This window comes from Pelobates fuscus, chromosome 4 (assembly GCF_036172605.1).
Source record: "Pelobates fuscus isolate aPelFus1 chromosome 4, aPelFus1.pri, whole genome shotgun sequence".
NCBI lineage: Eukaryota > Metazoa > Chordata > Amphibia > Anura > Pelobatidae > Pelobates > Pelobates fuscus.
The window spans coordinates 198,835,966-198,854,294 of NC_086320.1; positions in this window are offsets into that span (position 1 = coordinate 198,835,966).

Genomic DNA, 18,329 nt, shown 5'->3' on the forward strand with positions numbered 1-18,329 from the left:
GAGGGGAAAAGAACACTAAGGGGGGGAGGAACACCAAGGGGGATGAGGGGAGGGGGGAGAGGAACAGGTAAGGAGGGAGAGGAACACTAAGGGACAGGGGAGGGAGGGGAGAGGAACACTAAGGTACAGGAGAGGGATGGAGGGGCACTAAGAGACAGGTAAGGCGGAGAGAGGAACACTCAGGGAGAGGGGAGGGAGGGGAACACTAATGGACAAGAAAGGGAGAGGAAAGGACCACTAAGGGACGGGGAGGGGAGAGGCACACTAAGGGACAGGGAGGGGACCACTAAGAGACAGGAAGGGTAGATGACCACTAAGGGACATGGAGGAGAGAGTTGCACACATGGGGGCCTGAGTGGGGAGAAAGACACACAGAGAGACATGAGGGTGGAAAAAGACACAAAGCGGCTGGAGAAGAGGAATACTAGACACAGAGGGGCTGGGAGAAGTTAGACACATAAGAGGGTTGTAAGAGATACACAAGGGAGGTGTAAGACACACAATGGGGAAAAATAGGGGATATGATACACAAAAGAGGGTGAGACATTTTAAAAGGGGGATAAAAAAACAAAAGGCGGGTTAAGATGCACACAGGTGAAGATGCTTTTTAGGGGGGCACCAAAATCATCTTCACCCAAAAATCCTTGCACCGGCTCTGGATGTAACAGCAGTGAAATTACTCCCGTTCCCCTGTGGCAGTACTTGTCTTGTGTCCCTAAAAACACTCCCAACAGACTATAACACTCAACCTGGCTTTCTCTACCTTCCCTTCCTGAACTACACCAAAAGTGCTCTTCCCCATCATGCCTGCCAGCAGTTCCTGATGGCTTATGGAGTAAGACTTCAGTGGGTCCTAGCTGTAACCATCTGGAATGCCGGCTTAGCCGCAATGACTTTCACTTCCCGGTCATATTGCATTTATGATGTCACCCACTTCCCATCAATCTATGAGAGTGCTATTTGGCGGGAAGTTACAACAGATACTATAGAACAATCATTCCCTGAAAGCCAGTGGGAACATCCTTGTTCCACCATCCAGGAACACCCGTAAAATAACCAGCCATCAGCACTAACTTGTGGAACTGATTTTGGCAAGGATATATCAAGCGGTTGGTCAAAACTTTGTCATCATAACATTTCCCCAATTCTTTTTGCACCTGAGCGCTCTTTTGCCAGAATGGGAATTTGGATCAGACCTTTCCAGGGATGTATCACATGTGGGGGTTTGAGGTTGTTTTACTCATGTCTCTGGGGTGTTTGTAAGTCTGCTCTCTGTGTCTGGAAGATAATTAGTTTGGGCACTAGATAATTAAAGCTTCTTCCAGACCCAGAGATGCCAGGGAGGGACTGCCTGTATGGTCAATCGAGACCCCCTGCATGGGGTCTTTGTATAAAAGGTTGCATTGTCACCAATAAAGGTTGACATTGTCCCAACATCAAGTGTCATCTGAGGTGTGGGGAATAAGGACTATAACACTAAAAAGCGCTTTCTTCCAGCTCGAGGGATATTCGAGCAGAGATACCAAGTCAAGAATTGGCATGTAGATTATGCTGGGCAGCTGAGAATTGGATCCAAAGCTGCCAGGCCATGACACTAGAGCAACTTGCTTGAACAATTTTAAAATTGCCTGGGTCCTGAGATCCAAGAATGGGTTTGATACTGCTGAACCCCTTTCTTGACTGACTGAGGTAGCACAGCTTGCCAATGAGTACCAGGATGCCAGGAGACACCAGAGAGCTACACCTGAGTGTTTTACCTGGTGATGACAGCTGACATCCTTGTGACATGAATACACTGCCAGGCAGAGCAGTTCGATCATAGGTTGAGTTATGCTAAGCCTTAAAGGAATGATCCATGTGCCATAACCATTACACTATAGCCCTATCACATATCACATTTTCTTGCCTCCACTACTTAGGATGTAGTGCTGGAAACTCCTAAGCAGGAGCTTCTGTTACCTCTTCACTGCAGAGTTACCTAATTGGCCGTGAGCATCAACAGATCGCTGTAAGCCAATGAGCTAAGCTCTATGCTGCAGGACTTAGCTCAGATAGACACAATGCACTCAAAACACAAGCACTACCATATCAGGTCCTTGTCCTCTCACTCACCTACCTCACGCTCCCACGCCACGTCTCTCACTTACTCCACGAGGACGCCATGTCGGAGCGCGAGCCCCCAGGCAGCGTGGTCGGTTTAATCACCCACCCCAACCTCTCATGTTCATGTGAACAGAACCTCTGTTCGTACAAATGCCACTTACCAGATACAGAGGAACTCAATGCGTAGGAACACCACCTCTGTTCATGCGAACGCTTCTCACCTATACTGCAGGCAGAACTCATACGGACGCCGACTCCCGAACACAGCAAGAACAGAAGTCTGTTCGTGAGAACGCTGATGCTTCCATGCGCAACCACACAGAAGGAAGAACTTTAGGAGAATCAAAGGGCACACGCGCACTGACACAGAGCCTTTTAAAGGTACAGGAGGTGGAGACCAGGGTGGAACCTCGATTAACAAGACCACCCACTTTACCTATTTAAGTCGCACACACCCTTCACTCTTCGCTCAGATGTACTGTGCTCCTGATTGTGTAAAGAGCTTCAGAGACTCTCCTGTTGTTTCCTAATCCTGATCCTGTTCCTGATTTTGACCCTTGCCTGTTTCATCGCTTCTGAACCTGTGGGAAAACCATGCACAGAGCCCTGCTGAAGAGCTCTTGCATGAAAAAGGGCCTTTATATCCTCAGTGCTGCTTAAGCAAATGTAATGACACACTTACACTGTGTTTGCTTGTTACTTGTCTCTGGTGTATCCATAAGTGGGATACCAGAGGACAAAAGGGTCAGGAAAGCTTATTTGGAGGCTGCTTGCAGGATTGCATGTGTGTAGAGTGAGCCGATTGTGGTGTGGTGTTTTGTGTAAATAGGTCAACTTCAGTCGTGTTATGTTTGTGGTGTAAAATATTTAGCTAGGGGCTGTATAGAGTGAGTGTGTGTGTGTGTGTTTTTAGCTGGCATAGTGTGTGTAGGTGATGTAATGTGTATAGGGACTGTAGAGAGTGTGTGTTTAGGGAATGTAGGGGTGTCTTTGTGTATAGAGTTATCTAGTGAGTGTGTAGTGCATGTCTATAGGAGTTTTATTTTTGGATCTAGTGTGTGTGTATGAGATCTAGTGTGTGTAGAAGATCCAGAGTATGTATAGGAGATCTAGTGTGTGTTTGTGTAGAGGATCCAGAGTGTGTATAAGGGATGTAGTTTGTGTGTCTGGAATGTACTGTGTGTAAGTGGTGCTGTTTGTGTATTAGTAATGGAGTATGTGTGTGTCTGGAATGGAGTGTGTGTGTAAGTGATAGAGTGCATTTATTATGGATGTAGTTTCTATAGTGGATCTAGTGTGCTTAGGTGCAGTGTATGAGTGAGGCACTGTGTGTGTAAGGTGTGCAGTGTGTGTGAGAGGTGCAGTGTGTGAATGTGTTGGGAGGTATAGGCCTATATTTGTTCATGTGGGGTGGGGGCTTATGTGAGAAAAGCAAATCTATATATAAGTATATATGTATATATATATATATATATATTTATACTGTGGCAAACTCACCCATTTAAGGGAGTTTGCCATGAGTTTTTGGAGGGGCCTGCTTGCCCGCCTCTTGCCTTGAGACTATGGCCCCTGTGTTAAACTCTGGTTCAGGACTGTTTTCTCTGCACTGCATCATTGAATAGAGCTGGTCGAATAGATTATGCTAATAGTGTTCATTTTTCCGAACAAACTGTCGAACGAACGACCACCCTGCCTGTGGAGTGAGAGGCTTGTTAACCACTCAGAAGCTGTGGTTAACCGCAGCTTAATTGGCGTACCGCTGAGTGGTCAGTGTTCGTATGAACGAACACATGGCGGCGGCCATTTTGTTTAGCCAAACGCGCTCAGCGGTGTTTGGTCGTCGAACTCCTGGAACTGTTTTCGGCTACTAGTTTCACGAACACCGCTGAGACTTCTACCTTCTGTGCGTTCGGCAAAAACCATACGAACGGAGCGCTACTTTAAGGGAAGAAACTGTCGAACGAGACCATTACAATGAAAGTATGCATGAACAGATCCGTTCGTGCAATCTGTACTTTATAGGAATGTGAAGATAGACTGACCGCACCGCCTAAATCCATGGAACCGTTTTGGGCATGAAAGCCAACGTATTTGAATGATTTTTGGATATGTTTGTCCCCTATGTGTGCTGATTCTGAAAATTCTAAAACGTTTTATATAAATGTGTTGTATAATTGTGGCGTTATAGAAATTGGGTAAAAATGTGTGTTTAAACTGTACAGTTAATTATGTTATCTCCCAAGCAGAGGGGAGGGAATATGTAGGTTGTAACCATTGTTTGATTGGCTAATGTATAATTGTCTGTGGGTGTCTCATGGGAGAACTGCATAAAAAGAGAGTACCTGCCATTAAACCTCAGTTCTTCTTCACCCTCAATTTGGAGTCCTGTCTGTTATTGCTACAAGGGATTGCTATGCTCTGCATATTCCCTTGCTATAATCACTCCTAAGCTATTTAAAGAGCTTGTTCCTGTTTTGCTACCTGAAGGAGTCTACGATGGTTATGGAGTCTGCTGGAGTGCTTGGAGTCCTTGGTAAGCGCTAGGAGCATCCACCAACGGAGGTACCCAGTCAGGGTGACTGTCGATCCATTACATAAACATATATATAAATTGTATTTTTTTTAATTAAAAAAAGAAATGTTATATACGCCCTCAGTTCTTACCATTGGCCCAAGAGGTGGTAAATTGTAAACCCCGGTGGTCCTGTGGTACTGTGTGAACTCTAGCCTGCAGCTTCTAGGGTTCACTCTCACATGATTCAGCCTGCTGGCGGAGCTGCAGGTTAGAGCTCCTGGATCTTCCTCTCTGGATTTAAGTGCCGGTAGGCTGGTGATGCAATCTTTGATCTCCCCACAGGCCAGTTATGGTAGACAGCAAGGGCAGGCAGAAGAGAATTTCTGGTCTCCCCTGTTGACTTTGACCCATGGCCATCATGGCTTAGTGGGTGTTTGCCCGTTTTGCCCAATGGCCAGTTCAGCCTAGACCCGGCCCACAGCATTCAGCCTCTGCATATAACAGTCATAACTAGTGATGTACCGAACTGTCCGCCGGTGAACAGTTCCCGGCGAAATTAGCGTGTTCGCGTTCGCCGCGGCGGGCGGACACATGCGCAGTTCGATCCGCCCCCTATTCGTCATCATTGGGCAAACTTTGACCCTGTGCCTCTCGGTCAGCAGACACATTACAGCCAATCAGCAGCACTCCCTCCCTTCCACACCCTCCAACCTCCCTCCCAGCATCCATTTTCGATTCATTCGGAAGATGCATGCTTAGTGAGAGGAGGGAAAGTTTAGCTGCTGCTGTTTACATAGGGAAATTGATAGCTAGGCTAGGGTATTCAGTGTCCACTACAATCCTGAAGGACTCATCTGATCTCTGCTGTAAGGACAGCACCCCAAAAAGCCCTTTTTAGGGCTATAACATCAGGCTGCTTTTTTTTTTTTTTCCTGTGTAATGTAATTGCAGGTGCCTGCCTGCCAGCTTCTGTGTGAGGTTCACATTGGATACTGTGCCTATTTGCCCAGTGCCACCACTCATATCTGTTTTAACAATAGGTAAAGCTTTACATTTAAAATAAATATTTTTTTTTCACTGTAATAGAAGAGCAGTTGCCTGCCTGACAGCTTCTGTGTGAGGTTCACATTGGATACTGTGCCTATTTGCCCAGTGCCACCACTCATATCTGTTTTAACAATAGGTTAAGCTTTACATTTAAAATAAATATTTCTTTTTCACTGTAATAGAAGAGCAGTTAGTTGTCTGCAAGCGTCTGCAGGGCTGCCATCAGAAATTTTGGGGCCCCTGACATGAGTTTTTGGAGGGGCCTGCTTGCCCGCCTCTTGCCTTGAGACTATGGCCCCTGTGTTAAACTCTGGTTCAGGACTGTTTTCTCTGCACTGCATCATTGAATAGAGCTGGTCGAATAGATTATGCTAATAGTGTTCATTTTTCCGAACAAACTGTCGAACGAACGACCACCCTGCCTGTGGAGTGAGAGGCTTGTTAACCACCCAGAAGCTGTGGTTAACCGCAGCTTAATTGGCGTACCGCCCCCCCCCCCCCCCGACCCCTCCCTCCCGGGCCCGCCCACGCCCTACCTAGTCCGCTGACAATGATGCGGGACTGAATGTGGTGTGTATAGTGGAAGTGAATTAGAATGTGTGTAATGGATGTAGTGTTTGTGTGTATTAGATACTGTTTGTGCAGTGAATGCAGAGTGTGTTAGTGTAGCGGATGCAGTGTGTATAGTGAACGCAGAGTGTGTTTGAGTAGTGGATGTAGTGTTTGTATGTACTAGATGAAATGTGTTTAGTGGATGCAGTGTCTGTAGTTGATGTAGTGTGTGTATTAGACGCAGTGTCTGTGTATAGGGAATGCAGAGTGTTTCAATTTGTGGTGGATGTAGTGTGTGTACTGTGAATACAGGATGTTTGTGTAGTGGATGCTGTGTGTACAGGTGATGCAGAGTGTATGTTAGTGTAGTGAATGCAGAGTGTGTGTCAGTATAGTGAATCCAGAGTGTGTGCATAGTTTAGTGAATGCAGAGTGTGTGTTAGTGTGTAATAAATGCAGAGTGTGTGTTAGGGTGTAGTGAATGCAGAGTGTGTCAGTGTAATGAATGTAGTGTGTGTGTAAATTTGTAGTGAATGTAGAGTGTGTGTTAATGTGTAGTGAATGCAGAGAGTGTGTCAATGTGTAGTGAATGCAGAGAGTGTCTTAGTGTAGTGAATGCAGAGAGTGTGTTAGTGTAGTGAATGCAGAGAGTGTGTTAATGGGTAGTGAATGCAGAGAGTGTGTTAGTGTGTAGCGGATGCAGAGTCTGTGTTAGTGTAGTGAATGCAGAGAGTGTGTTAGTGTGTCGCGGATGCAGAGTGTGTGTTAGTGTGTAGCGGATGCAGAGTGTGTGTTAGTGTAGTGAATGCAGAGTGTGTTAGTGTGTAGTGGATGCAGAGTGTGTGTTAGTGTAGTGAATGCAGAGTGTGGTAATGTGTAGCGAATGCAGAGTGTGTGTCAGTATAGTGGATGCAGTGAGTGTGTTAGTGTGTAGTGTATGCAGAGTGCATGTTGTATTAGTGAATGCAGTGTGTGTATTGTATTAGTGTATGCACTGTGTGTGTTAGTGTATGCAGTGTGTGTTGTATTAGTGTATGCAGTGTGTGTTTGTGTATGCAGTGTGTGTTGTATTAGTGTATGCAGTGTGTGTTGTGGCAGTGTATGCAGAGTGTGTTGTGTTAGTGTATGCAGTGTGTGTTGTGTTAGTGTATGCAGTGTGTGCTGTGTTAGTGTATGCAGTGTGTTTGTTGTGTCAGTGTATGCAGAGTGTGTGTTGTCAGTGTATGCAGTGTGTGTGTGCTGTGCTAGTGTATGCGGTGTGTGTTGTGTCAGTGTATGCAGAGTGTGTGTTGTGTTAGTGTATGCAGAGTGTGTGTTGTGTTAGTGTATGCAGAGTGTGTGTTGTGTTAGTGTATGCAGTGTGTGTGTTGTGTTAGTGTATGCAGTGTGTGTGTTGTGTTAGTGTATGCAGTGTGTGTTGTGTCAGTGTATGCAGAGTGTGTTGTGTCAGTGTATGCAGAGTGTGTTGTGTTGGTGTATGCAGTGTGTGTTGTGTTAGTGTATGTAGTGTGTGTGTGTTGTGTCAGTGTATGTAGTGTGTGTGTGTGTTGTGTCAGTGTATGTAGTGTGTGTGTGTTGTGTCAGTGTATGCAGTGTGTGTGTGTTGTCAGTGTATGCAGTGTGTGTGTGTTGTGTCAGTGTATGCAGTGTGTGTGTGTTGTGTCAGTGTATGTAGTGTGTGTTGTGTCAGTGTGTGTGTGTGTGTGTGTGTGTGCTGTGTCAGTGTATGTAGTGTGTGTGTGTGTGTGTGTGTGTGTTTTGTGTCAGTGTATGCAGTGTGTGTGTTTTGTCAGTGTATGTAGTGTGTGTGTGTGTGTTGTGCTAGTGTATGTAGTGTGTGTGTGTGTTGTGTTAGTGTATGTAGTGTGTGTGTGTGTGTGTGTGTGTTAGTGTATGTAGTGTGTGTGTGTGTGTGTGTTCTGCTAGTGTATATAGTGTGTGTGTTGTGTCAGTGTATGTAGTGTGTGTGTGTGTGTTGTGTCAGTGTGTGTAGTGTGTGTGTGTGTGTGTGTGTGTTGTGTCAGTGTATGTAGTGTGTGTGTAAATGTCCAATGAGGAGGGGGAGGCGGGGGCATTTTAACATTATTAAAAAAATAAAAATAATGTAATTAATTAAATTGTTTCTCCCCCCTCCCTGCTTACCTGTGTCTAGGGAGGGGGGAGATTCCATCCCTGGTGGTCCGGTGGCATGGTGGGGCCCCCCGGCTTCCTGTTACCGCTGAGGGGGCCCAGGCAGCACACAGCCTCTCCTCTTCTCTCCTCCAATAACTCTCACGAGACCCGCGGAGCGTTGCCATGGCAACCGGGTCTCGCAAGAGTTATTAGCAGGGAGGAGAAGAGAAGAGGCTGTGTGCTGCCTGGGCCCCCTCTGCGGTAACTGGGAAGCCGGGGGCCCGGGGCTGCACACATAGATAGCGATATTCGCTATCTATGTGTGCAGGGAGGGAAAGTGGGGCCCGAGCAGTCCGGGCCCCCCAGGGCCGCCGGGCCCGTGACAACTGTCACGGTTGTCACCCCCTGATGGCGGCCCTGAGCGTCTGTGTTTCAGGCCTACTTCAGCGTGTGCTCTGCAGACCTGTGCCAGCGTGCTTTGACAGTTGCCAATCATATCTGGTGTCTCTATAGCGTGCTTTTACAACCAAAATTTTGTTTCCACTGTAATAGAAGAGCAGTTGCCTGCCTGCCAGCTTCTGTGTGAGGTTCACATTGGATACTGTGCCTATTTGCCCAGTGCCACCACTCATATCTGTTTTAAAAATTGGTTAAGCTTTCGATTTAAAATAAATAATTTTTTTTCACTGTAATAGAAGAGCAGTTAGTTGTCTGCAAGCGTCTGTGTTTCAGGCCTACTTCAGCGTGTGCTCTGCAGACCTGTGCCAGCGTGCTTTGACAGTTGCCAATCATATCTGGTGTCTCTATAGCGTGCTTTTACAACCAAAATTTTGTTTCCACTGTAATAGAAGAGCAGTTGCCTGCCTGCCAGCTTCTGTGTGAGGTTCACATTGGATACTGTGCCTATTTGCCCAGTGCCACCACTCATATCTGTTTTAACAATTGGTTAAGCTTTAGATTTAAAAGAAATAATTTTTTTTCACTGTAATAGAAGATCAGTTAGTTGTCTGCAAGCATCTTGGTGTCAGGCCTACTTCAGCGTGTGCTCTGCAGATCTGTGCCAGCGTGCTTTGACAGTTGCCACTCATATCTTGTGTCTCTATAGCGTGCTTTTACAACCAAAATTTGTTTTTCACTGTTATAGATTGAATAGCAGTTACTTGTCTTCAAGCGGGTGTCTCAGGCCTACAGTGTGTGCTCTGCAGAACTGTTCCAGTGCACATTGCCAATCATATCTGGTCTCACAGTAGCTTACACGCATAGTACCACAAATCCCCCAAAAAATGACAGGCAGAGGCAGGCCACCCCGCAGGGGCCGTCGTGGTCGTGGTGCTGTGATTCCCTTTTGCCCTAGAATAATGCCCAGTTTTCAGAAGCCACGTACCCTGAACTTGAAAAGTTCTGAGGACTTAGTTGACTGGCTAACACAGGACACCCAATCTTGTACAGCCTCCGCTCGGAACCTTGACGCACCATCCTCCTCCAGCTTAGCTTCAGGCACCTCTCAAGATAGCACTCACCCGCCTGCTGCCACCACCAAAACTAGCACCACAGCCGCTTTACTTGGTATGTCAGAGGAGTTATTCACACACCCGTTTGAAGAAATGAGTGATGCGCAACCATTATTGCTAGAGGATGTAGATAACAGGGATATGTCTCAGGCAGGCAGCATTAAACACATGGAGGTACGGTGTGATGATGATGATGTTGTACCCGCTGCTGCTTCCTTTTCTGAGTTGTCAGATACAAGCGAAGCGGTTGATGATGACGATGCGTCCATGGATGTCACGTGGGTGCCCGCTAGAAGAGAAGAAGAACAGGGCGAAAGTTCAGATGGGGAGACAGAGAGGAGGAGGAGGAGACCAGTTGGAAGCAGGGGGGGTCGTTGCAAGGAGCTAGTGGCACAGTCAGACAGCATGCATCGGCACCCGGGGTCAGCCCGACAGCACGCCAATCAACGCATGCTGTGTCCACCACCAGAATGCCGTCATTGCAGAGCTCAGCAGTGTGGCATTTTTTTTTGTGTGTCTGCCTCTGACAACAGCGATGCCATTTGCAACCTGTGCCAAAGGAAACTGAGTCGTGGGAGGTCCAACACCCACCTAGGTACAACTGCTTTGCGTAGGCACATGATCTCACATCACAAACGCCTATGGGATCAACACATGAGTACAAGCAGCACGCCTACTCTAAGCCGCCATCCTCCTCCTGGTCCAGCATCTTCAGCCACGCCAACCACTGCTGTCCTTCTTGCCCCCTCTCAACCATCCGCCACTCCGTCTCCCGCCTTGAGCAGTTCCCGCTCATCTGCCCACAGTCATGTGTCTGTCAAGGACATGTTTGAGCGTAAGAAGCCAATGTCACCAAGTCACCCCCTTGCCCAGCGTCTGACAGCTGGCTTGTCCAAACTATTAGCCCGCCAGCTTTTACCATACAATCTGGTTGAGTCTGAGGCATTCAAAAAATTTGTAGCTATTGGGACACCGCAGTGGAAGGTACCCAAAAGGCAATCCCCAACTTGTACTCGATTGTGCAAAAGGAAGTCATGGCATGTCTGCCATGGTTGGTTGCTTCATCTAGCTTGGTTGCTTCATCTAAGTGTTGCTTCTAAGTGTGTGTGTGGTTGGAGATATTCTGGAGAGTTTAACAGAAGCTTCAACTGTCTAATAGTTGTGCTAAGAGTTCTTTTTTACTGTTACAGGTAAGATTCATCTGTAGGAAAAGGTTACTGACTGCACAAGGTTTGATTTCCTGTTGGTAATTATAAGGCATTTGATTGGATTAGGTAGCTACTTGCTATTGATTGCTATTTAAATTAGCTATTGTTTGCTAATAAGCAGAGGCCTACCCAGGTGTTAAACATTCCTAGTGGGAGGTGATTTGAGGAGTATATAAGGGTAGTTGTCATTAGCTTGGCTAATAGAGCTTGGTTGCTTCATCTAAGTGTTGCTTCTAAGTGTGTGTGTGGTTGGAGATATTCTGGAGAGTTTAACAGAAGCTTCAACTGTCTAATAGTTGTGCTAAGAGTTCTTTTTTACTGTTACAGGTAAGATTCATCTGTAGGAAAAGGTTACTGACTGCACAAGGTTTGATTTCCTGTTGGTAATTATAAGGCATTTGATTGGATTAGGTAGCTACTTGCTATTGATTGCTATTTAAATTAGCTATTGTTTGCTAATAAGCAGAGGCCTACCCAGGTGTTAAACATTCCTAGTGGGAGGTGATTTGAGGAGTATATAAGGGTAGTTGTCATTAGCTTGGCTAATAGAGCTTGGTTGCTTCATCTAAGTGTTGCTTCTAAGTGTGTGTGTGGTTGGAGATATTCTGGAGAGTTTAACAGAAGCTTCAACTGTCTAATAGTTGTGCTAAGAGTTCTTTTTTACTGTTACAGGTAAGATTCATCTGTAGGAAAAGGTTACTGACTGCACAAGGTTTGATTTCCTGTTGGTAATTATAAGGCATTTGATTGGATTAGGTAGCTACTTGCTATTGATTGCTATTTAAATTAGCTATTGTTTGCTAATAAGCAGAGGCCTACCCAGGTGTTAAACATTCCTAGTGGGAGGTGATTTGAGGAGTATATAAGGGTAGTTGTCATTAGCTTGGCTAATAGAGCTTGGTTGCTTCATCTAAGTGTTGCTTCTAAGTGTGTGTGTGGTTGGAGATATTCTGGAGAGTTTAACAGAAGCTTCAACTGTCTAATAGTTGTGCTAAGAGTTCTTTTTTACTGTTACAGGTAAGATTCATCTGTAGGAAAAGGTTACTGACTGCACAAGGTTTGATTTCCTGTTGGTAATTATAAGGCATTTGATTGGATTAGGTAGCTACTTGCTATTGATTGCTATTTAAATTAGCTATTGTTTGCTAATAAGCAGAGGCCTACCCAGGTGTTAAACATTCCTAGTGGGAGGTGATTTGAGGAGTATATAAGGGTAGTTGTCATTAGCTTGGCTAATAGAGCTTGGTTGCTTCATCTAAGTGTTGCTTCTAAGTGTGTGTGTGGTTGGAGATATTCTGGAGAGTTTAACAGAAGCTTCAACTGTCTAATAGTTGTGCTAAGAGTTCTTTTTTACTGTTACAGGTAAGATTCATCTGTAGGAAAAGGTTACTGACTGCACAAGGTTTGATTTCCTGTTGGTAATTATAAGGCATTTGATTGGATTAGGTAGCTACTTGCTATTGATTGCTATTTAAATTAGCTATTGTTTGCTAATAAGCAGAGGCCTACCCAGGTGTTAAACATTCCTAGTGGGAGGTGATTTGAGGAGTATATAAGGGTAGTTGTCATTAGCTTGGCTAATAGAGCTTGGTTGCTTCATCTAAGTGTTGCTTCTAAGTGTGTGTGTGGTTGGAGATATTCTGGAGAGTTTAACAGAAGCTTCAACTGTCTAATAGTTGTGCTAAGAGTTCTTTTTTACTGTTACAGGTAAGATTCATCTGTAGGAAAAGGTTACTGACTGCACAAGGTTTGATTTCCTGTTGGTAATTATAAGGCATTTGATTGGATTAGGTAGCTACTTGCTATTGATTGCTATTTAAATTAGCTATTGTTTGCTAATAAGCAGAGGCCTACCCAGGTGTTAAACATTCCTAGTGGGAGGTGATTTGAGGAGTATATAAGGGTAGTTGTCATTAGCTTGGCTAATAGAGCTTGGTTGCTTCATCTAAGTGTTGCTTCTAAGTGTGTGTGTGGTTGGAGATATTCTGGAGAGTTTAACAGAAGCTTCAACTGTCTAATAGTTGTGCTAAGAGTTCTTTTTTACTGTTACAGGTAAGATTCATCTGTAGGAAAAGGTTACTGACTGCACAAGGTTTGATTTCCTGTTGGTAATTATAAGGCATTTGATTGGATTAGGTAGCTACTTGCTATTGATTGCTATTTAAATTAGCTATTGTTTGCTAATAAGCAGAGGCCTACCCAGGTGTTAAACATTCCTAGTGGGAGGTGATTTGAGGAGTATATAAGGGTAGTTGTCATTAGCTTGGCTAATAGAGCTTGGTTGCTTCATCTAAGTGTTGCTTCTAAGTGTGTGTGTGGTTGGAGATATTCTGGAGAGTTTAACAGAAGCTTCAACTGTCTAATAGTTGTGCTAAGAGTTCTTTTTTACTGTTACAGGTAAGATTCATCTGTAGGAAAAGGTTACTGACTGCACAAGGTTTGATTTCCTGTTGGTAATTATAAGGCATTTGATTGGATTAGGTAGCTACTTGCTATTGATTGCTATTTAAATTAGCTATTGTTTGCTAATAAGCAGAGGCCTACCCAGGTGTTAAACATTCCTAGTGGGAGGTGATTTGAGGAGTATATAAGGGTAGTTGTCATTAGCTTGGCTAATAGAGCTTGGTTGCTTCATCTAAGTGTTGCTTCTAAGTGTGTGTGTGGTTGGAGATATTCTGGAGAGTTTAACAGAAGCTTCAACTGTCTAATAGTTGTGCTAAGAGTTCTTTTTTACTGTTACAGGTAAGATTCATCTGTAGGAAAAGGTTACTGACTGCACAAGGTTTGATTTCCTGTTGGTAATTATAAGGCATTTGATTGGATTAGGTAGCTACTTGCTATTGATTGCTATTTAAATTAGCTATTGTTTGCTAATAAGCAGAGGCCTACCCAGGTGTTAAACATTCCTAGTGGGAGGTGATTTGAGGAGTATATAAGGGTAGTTGTCATTAGCTTGGCTAATAGAGCTTGGTTGCTTCATCTAAGTGTTGCTTCTAAGTGTGTGTGTGGTTGGAGATATTCTGGAGAGTTTAACAGAAGCTTCAACTGTCTAATAGTTGTGCTAAGAGTTCTTTTTTACTGTTACAGGTAAGATTCATCTGTAGGAAAAGGTTACTGACTGCACAAGGTTTGATTTCCTGTTGGTAATTATAAGGCATTTGATTGGATTAGGTAGCTACTTGCTATTGATTGCTATTTAAATTAGCTATTGTTTGCTAATAAGCAGAGGCCTACCCAGGTGTTAAACATTCCTAGTGGGAGGTGATTTGAGGAGTATATAAGGGTAGTTGTCATTAGCTTGGCTAATAGAGCTTGGTTGCTTCATCTAAGTGTTGCTTCTAAGTGTGTGTGTGGTTGGAGATATTCTGGAGAGTTTAACAGAAGCTTCAACTGTCTAATAGTTGTGCTAAGAGTTCTTTTTTACTGTTACAGGTAAGATTCATCTGTAGGAAAAGGTTACTGACTGCACAAGGTTTGATTTCCTGTTGGTAATTATAAGGCATTTGATTGGATTAGGTAGCTACTTGCTATTGATTGCTATTTAAATTAGCTATTGTTTGCTAATAAGCAGAGGCCTACCCAGGTGTTAAACATTCCTAGTGGGAGGTGATTTGAGGAGTATATAAGGGTAGTTGTCATTAGCTTGGCTAATAGAGCTTGGTTGCTTCATCTAAGTGTTGCTTCTAAGTGTGTGTGTGGTTGGAGATATTCTGGAGAGTTTAACAGAAGCTTCAACTGTCTAATAGTTGTGCTAAGAGTTCTTTTTTACTGTTACAGGTAAGATTCATCTGTAGGAAAAGGTTACTGACTGCACAAGGTTTGATTTCCTGTTGGTAATTATAAGGCATTTGATTGGATTAGGTAGCTACTTGCTATTGATTGCTATTTAAATTAGCTATTGTTTGCTAATAAGCAGAGGCCTACCCAGGTGTTAAACATTCCTAGTGGGAGGTGATTTGAGGAGTATATAAGGGTAGTTGTCATTAGCTTGGCTAATAGAGCTTGGTTGCTTCATCTAAGTGTTGCTTCTAAGTGTGTGTGTGGTTGGAGATATTCTGGAGAGTTTAACAGAAGCTTCAACTGTCTAATAGTTGTGCTAAGAGTTCTTTTTTACTGTTACAGGTAAGATTCATCTGTAGGAAAAGGTTACTGACTGCACAAGGTTTGATTTCCTGTTGGTAATTATAAGGCATTTGATTGGATTAGGTAGCTACTTGCTATTGATTGCTATTTAAATTAGCTATTGTTTGCTAATAAGCAGAGGCCTACCCAGGTGTTAAACATTCCTAGTGGGAGGTGATTTGAGGAGTATATAAGGGTAGTTGTCATTAGCTTGGCTAATAGAGCTTGGTTGCTTCATCTAAGTGTTGCTTCTAAGTGTGTGTGTGGTTGGAGATATTCTGGAGAGTTTAACAGAAGCTTCAACTGTCTAATAGTTGTGCTAAGAGTTCTTTTTTACTGTTACAGGTAAGATTCATCTGTAGGAAAAGGTTACTGACTGCACAAGGTTTGATTTCCTGTTGGTAATTATAAGGCATTTGATTGGATTAGGTAGCTACTTGCTATTGATTGCTATTTAAATTAGCTATTGTTTGCTAATAAGCAGAGGCCTACCCAGGTGTTAAACATTCCTAGTGGGAGGTGATTTGAGGAGTATATAAGGGTAGTTGTCATTAGCTTGGCTAATAGAGCTTGGTTGCTTCATCTAAGTGTTGCTTCTAAGTGTGTGTGTGGTTGGAGATATTCTGGAGAGTTTAACAGAAGCTTCAACTGTCTAATAGTTGTGCTAAGAGTTCTTTTTTACTGTTACAGGTAAGATTCATCTGTAGGAAAAGGTTACTGACTGCACAAGGTTTGATTTCCTGTTGGTAATTATAAGGCATTTGATTGGATTAGGTAGCTACTTGCTATTGATTGCTATTTAAATTAGCTATTGTTTGCTAATAAGCAGAGGCCTACCCAGGTGTTAAACATTCCTAGTGGGAGGTGATTTGAGGAGTATATAAGGGTAGTTGTCATTAGCTTGGCTAATAGAGCTTGGTTGCTTCATCTAAGTGTTGCTTCTAAGTGTGTGTGTGGTTGGAGATATTCTGGAGAGTTTAACAGAAGCTTCAACTGTCTAATAGTTGTGCTAAGAGTTCTTTTTTACTGTTACAGGTAAGATTCATCTGTAGGAAAAGGTTACTGACTGCACAAGGTTTGATTTCCTGTTGGTAATTATAAGGCATTTGATTGGATTAGGTAGCTACTTGCTATTGATTGCTATTTAAATTAGCTATTGTTTGCTAATAAGCAGAGGCCTACCCAGGTGTTAAACATTCCTAGTGGGAGGTGATTTGAGGAGTATATAAGGGTAGTTGTCATTAGCTTGGCTAATAGAGCTTGGTTGCTTCATCTAAGTGTTGCTTCTAAGTGTGTGTGTGGTTGGAGATATTCTGGAGAGTTTAACAGAAGCTTCAACTGTCTAATAGTTGTGCTAAGAGTTCTTTTTTACTGTTACAGGTAAGATTCATCTGTAGGAAAAGGTTACTGACTGCACAAGGTTTGATTTCCTGTTGGTAATTATAAGGCATTTGATTGGATTAGGTAGCTACTTGCTATTGATTGCTATTTAAATTAGCTATTGTTTGCTAATAAGCAGAGGCCTACCCAGGTGTTAAACATTCCTAGTGGGAGGTGATTTGAGGAGTATATAAGGGTAGTTGTCATTAGCTTGGCTAATAGAGCTTGGTTGCTTCATCTAAGTGTTGCTTCTAAGTGTGTGTGTGGTTGGAGATATTCTGGAGAGTTTAACAGAAGCTTCAACTGTCTAATAGTTGTGCTAAGAGTTCTTTTTTACTGTTACAGGTAAGATTCATCTGTAGGAAAAGGTTACTGACTGCACAAGGTTTGATTTCCTGTTGGTAATTATAAGGCATTTGATTGGATTAGGTAGCTACTTGCTATTGATTGCTATTTAAATTAGCTATTGTTTGCTAATAAGCAGAGGCCTACCCAGGTGTTAAACATTCCTAGTGGGAGGTGATTTGAGGAGTATATAAGGGTAGTTGTCATTAGCTTGGCTAATAGAGCTTGGTTGCTTCATCTAAGTGTTGCTTCTAAGTGTGTGTGTGGTTGGAGATATTCTGGAGAGTTTAACAGAAGCTTCAACTGTCTAATAGTTGTGCTAAGAGTTCTTTTTTACTGTTACAGGTAAGATTCATCTGTAGGAAAAGGTTACTGACTGCACAAGGTTTGATTTCCTGTTGGTAATTATAAGGCATTTGATTGGATTAGGTAGCTACTTGCTATTGATTGCTATTTAAATTAGCTATTGTTTGCTAATAAGCAGAGGCCTACCCAGGTGTTAAACATTCCTAGTGGGAGGTGATTTGAGGAGTATATAAGGGTAGTTGTCATTAGCTTGGCTAATAGAGCTTGGTTGCTTCATCTAAGTGTTGCTTCTAAGTGTGTGTGTGGTTGGAGATATTCTGGAGAGTTTAACAGAAGCTTCAACTGTCTAATAGTTGTGCTAAGAGTTCTTTTTTACTGTTACAGGTAAGATTCATCTGTAGGAAAAGGTTACTGACTGCACAAGGTTTGATTTCCTGTTGGTAATTATAAGGCATTTGATTGGATTAGGTAGCTACTTGCTATTGATTGCTATTTAAATTAGCTATTGTTTGCTAATAAGCAGAGGCCTACCCAGGTGTTAAACATTCCTAGTGGGAGGTGATTTGAGGAGTATATAAGGGTAGTTGTCATTAGCTTGGCTAATAGAGCTTGGTTGCTTCATCTAAGTGTTGCTTCTAAGTGTGTGTGTGGTTGGAGATATTCTGGAGAGTTTAACAGAAGCTTCAACTGTCTAATAGTTGTGCTAAGAGTTCTTTTTTACTGTTACAGGTAAGATTCATCTGTAGGAAAAGGTTACTGACTGCACAAGGTTTGATTTCCTGTTGGTAATTATAAGGCATTTGATTGGATTAGGTAGCTACTTGCTATTGATTGCTATTTAAATTAGCTATTGTTTGCTAATAAGCAGAGGCCTACCCAGGTGTTAAACATTCCTAGTGGGAGGTGATTTGAGGAGTATATAAGGGTAGTTGTCATTAGCTTGGCTAATAGAGCTTGGTTGCTTCATCTAAGTGTTGCTTCTAAGTGTGTGTGTGGTTGGAGATATTCTGGAGATAAGCTGGAGGTAATCCGAGGTATTCAGGAGGATAAATAAAAAGTTAAGGTTTGTTTGATTTAAATTATTCACCTCATTGGAATGGCAGACTTAGTTCAGTGTAATAGTTGCTT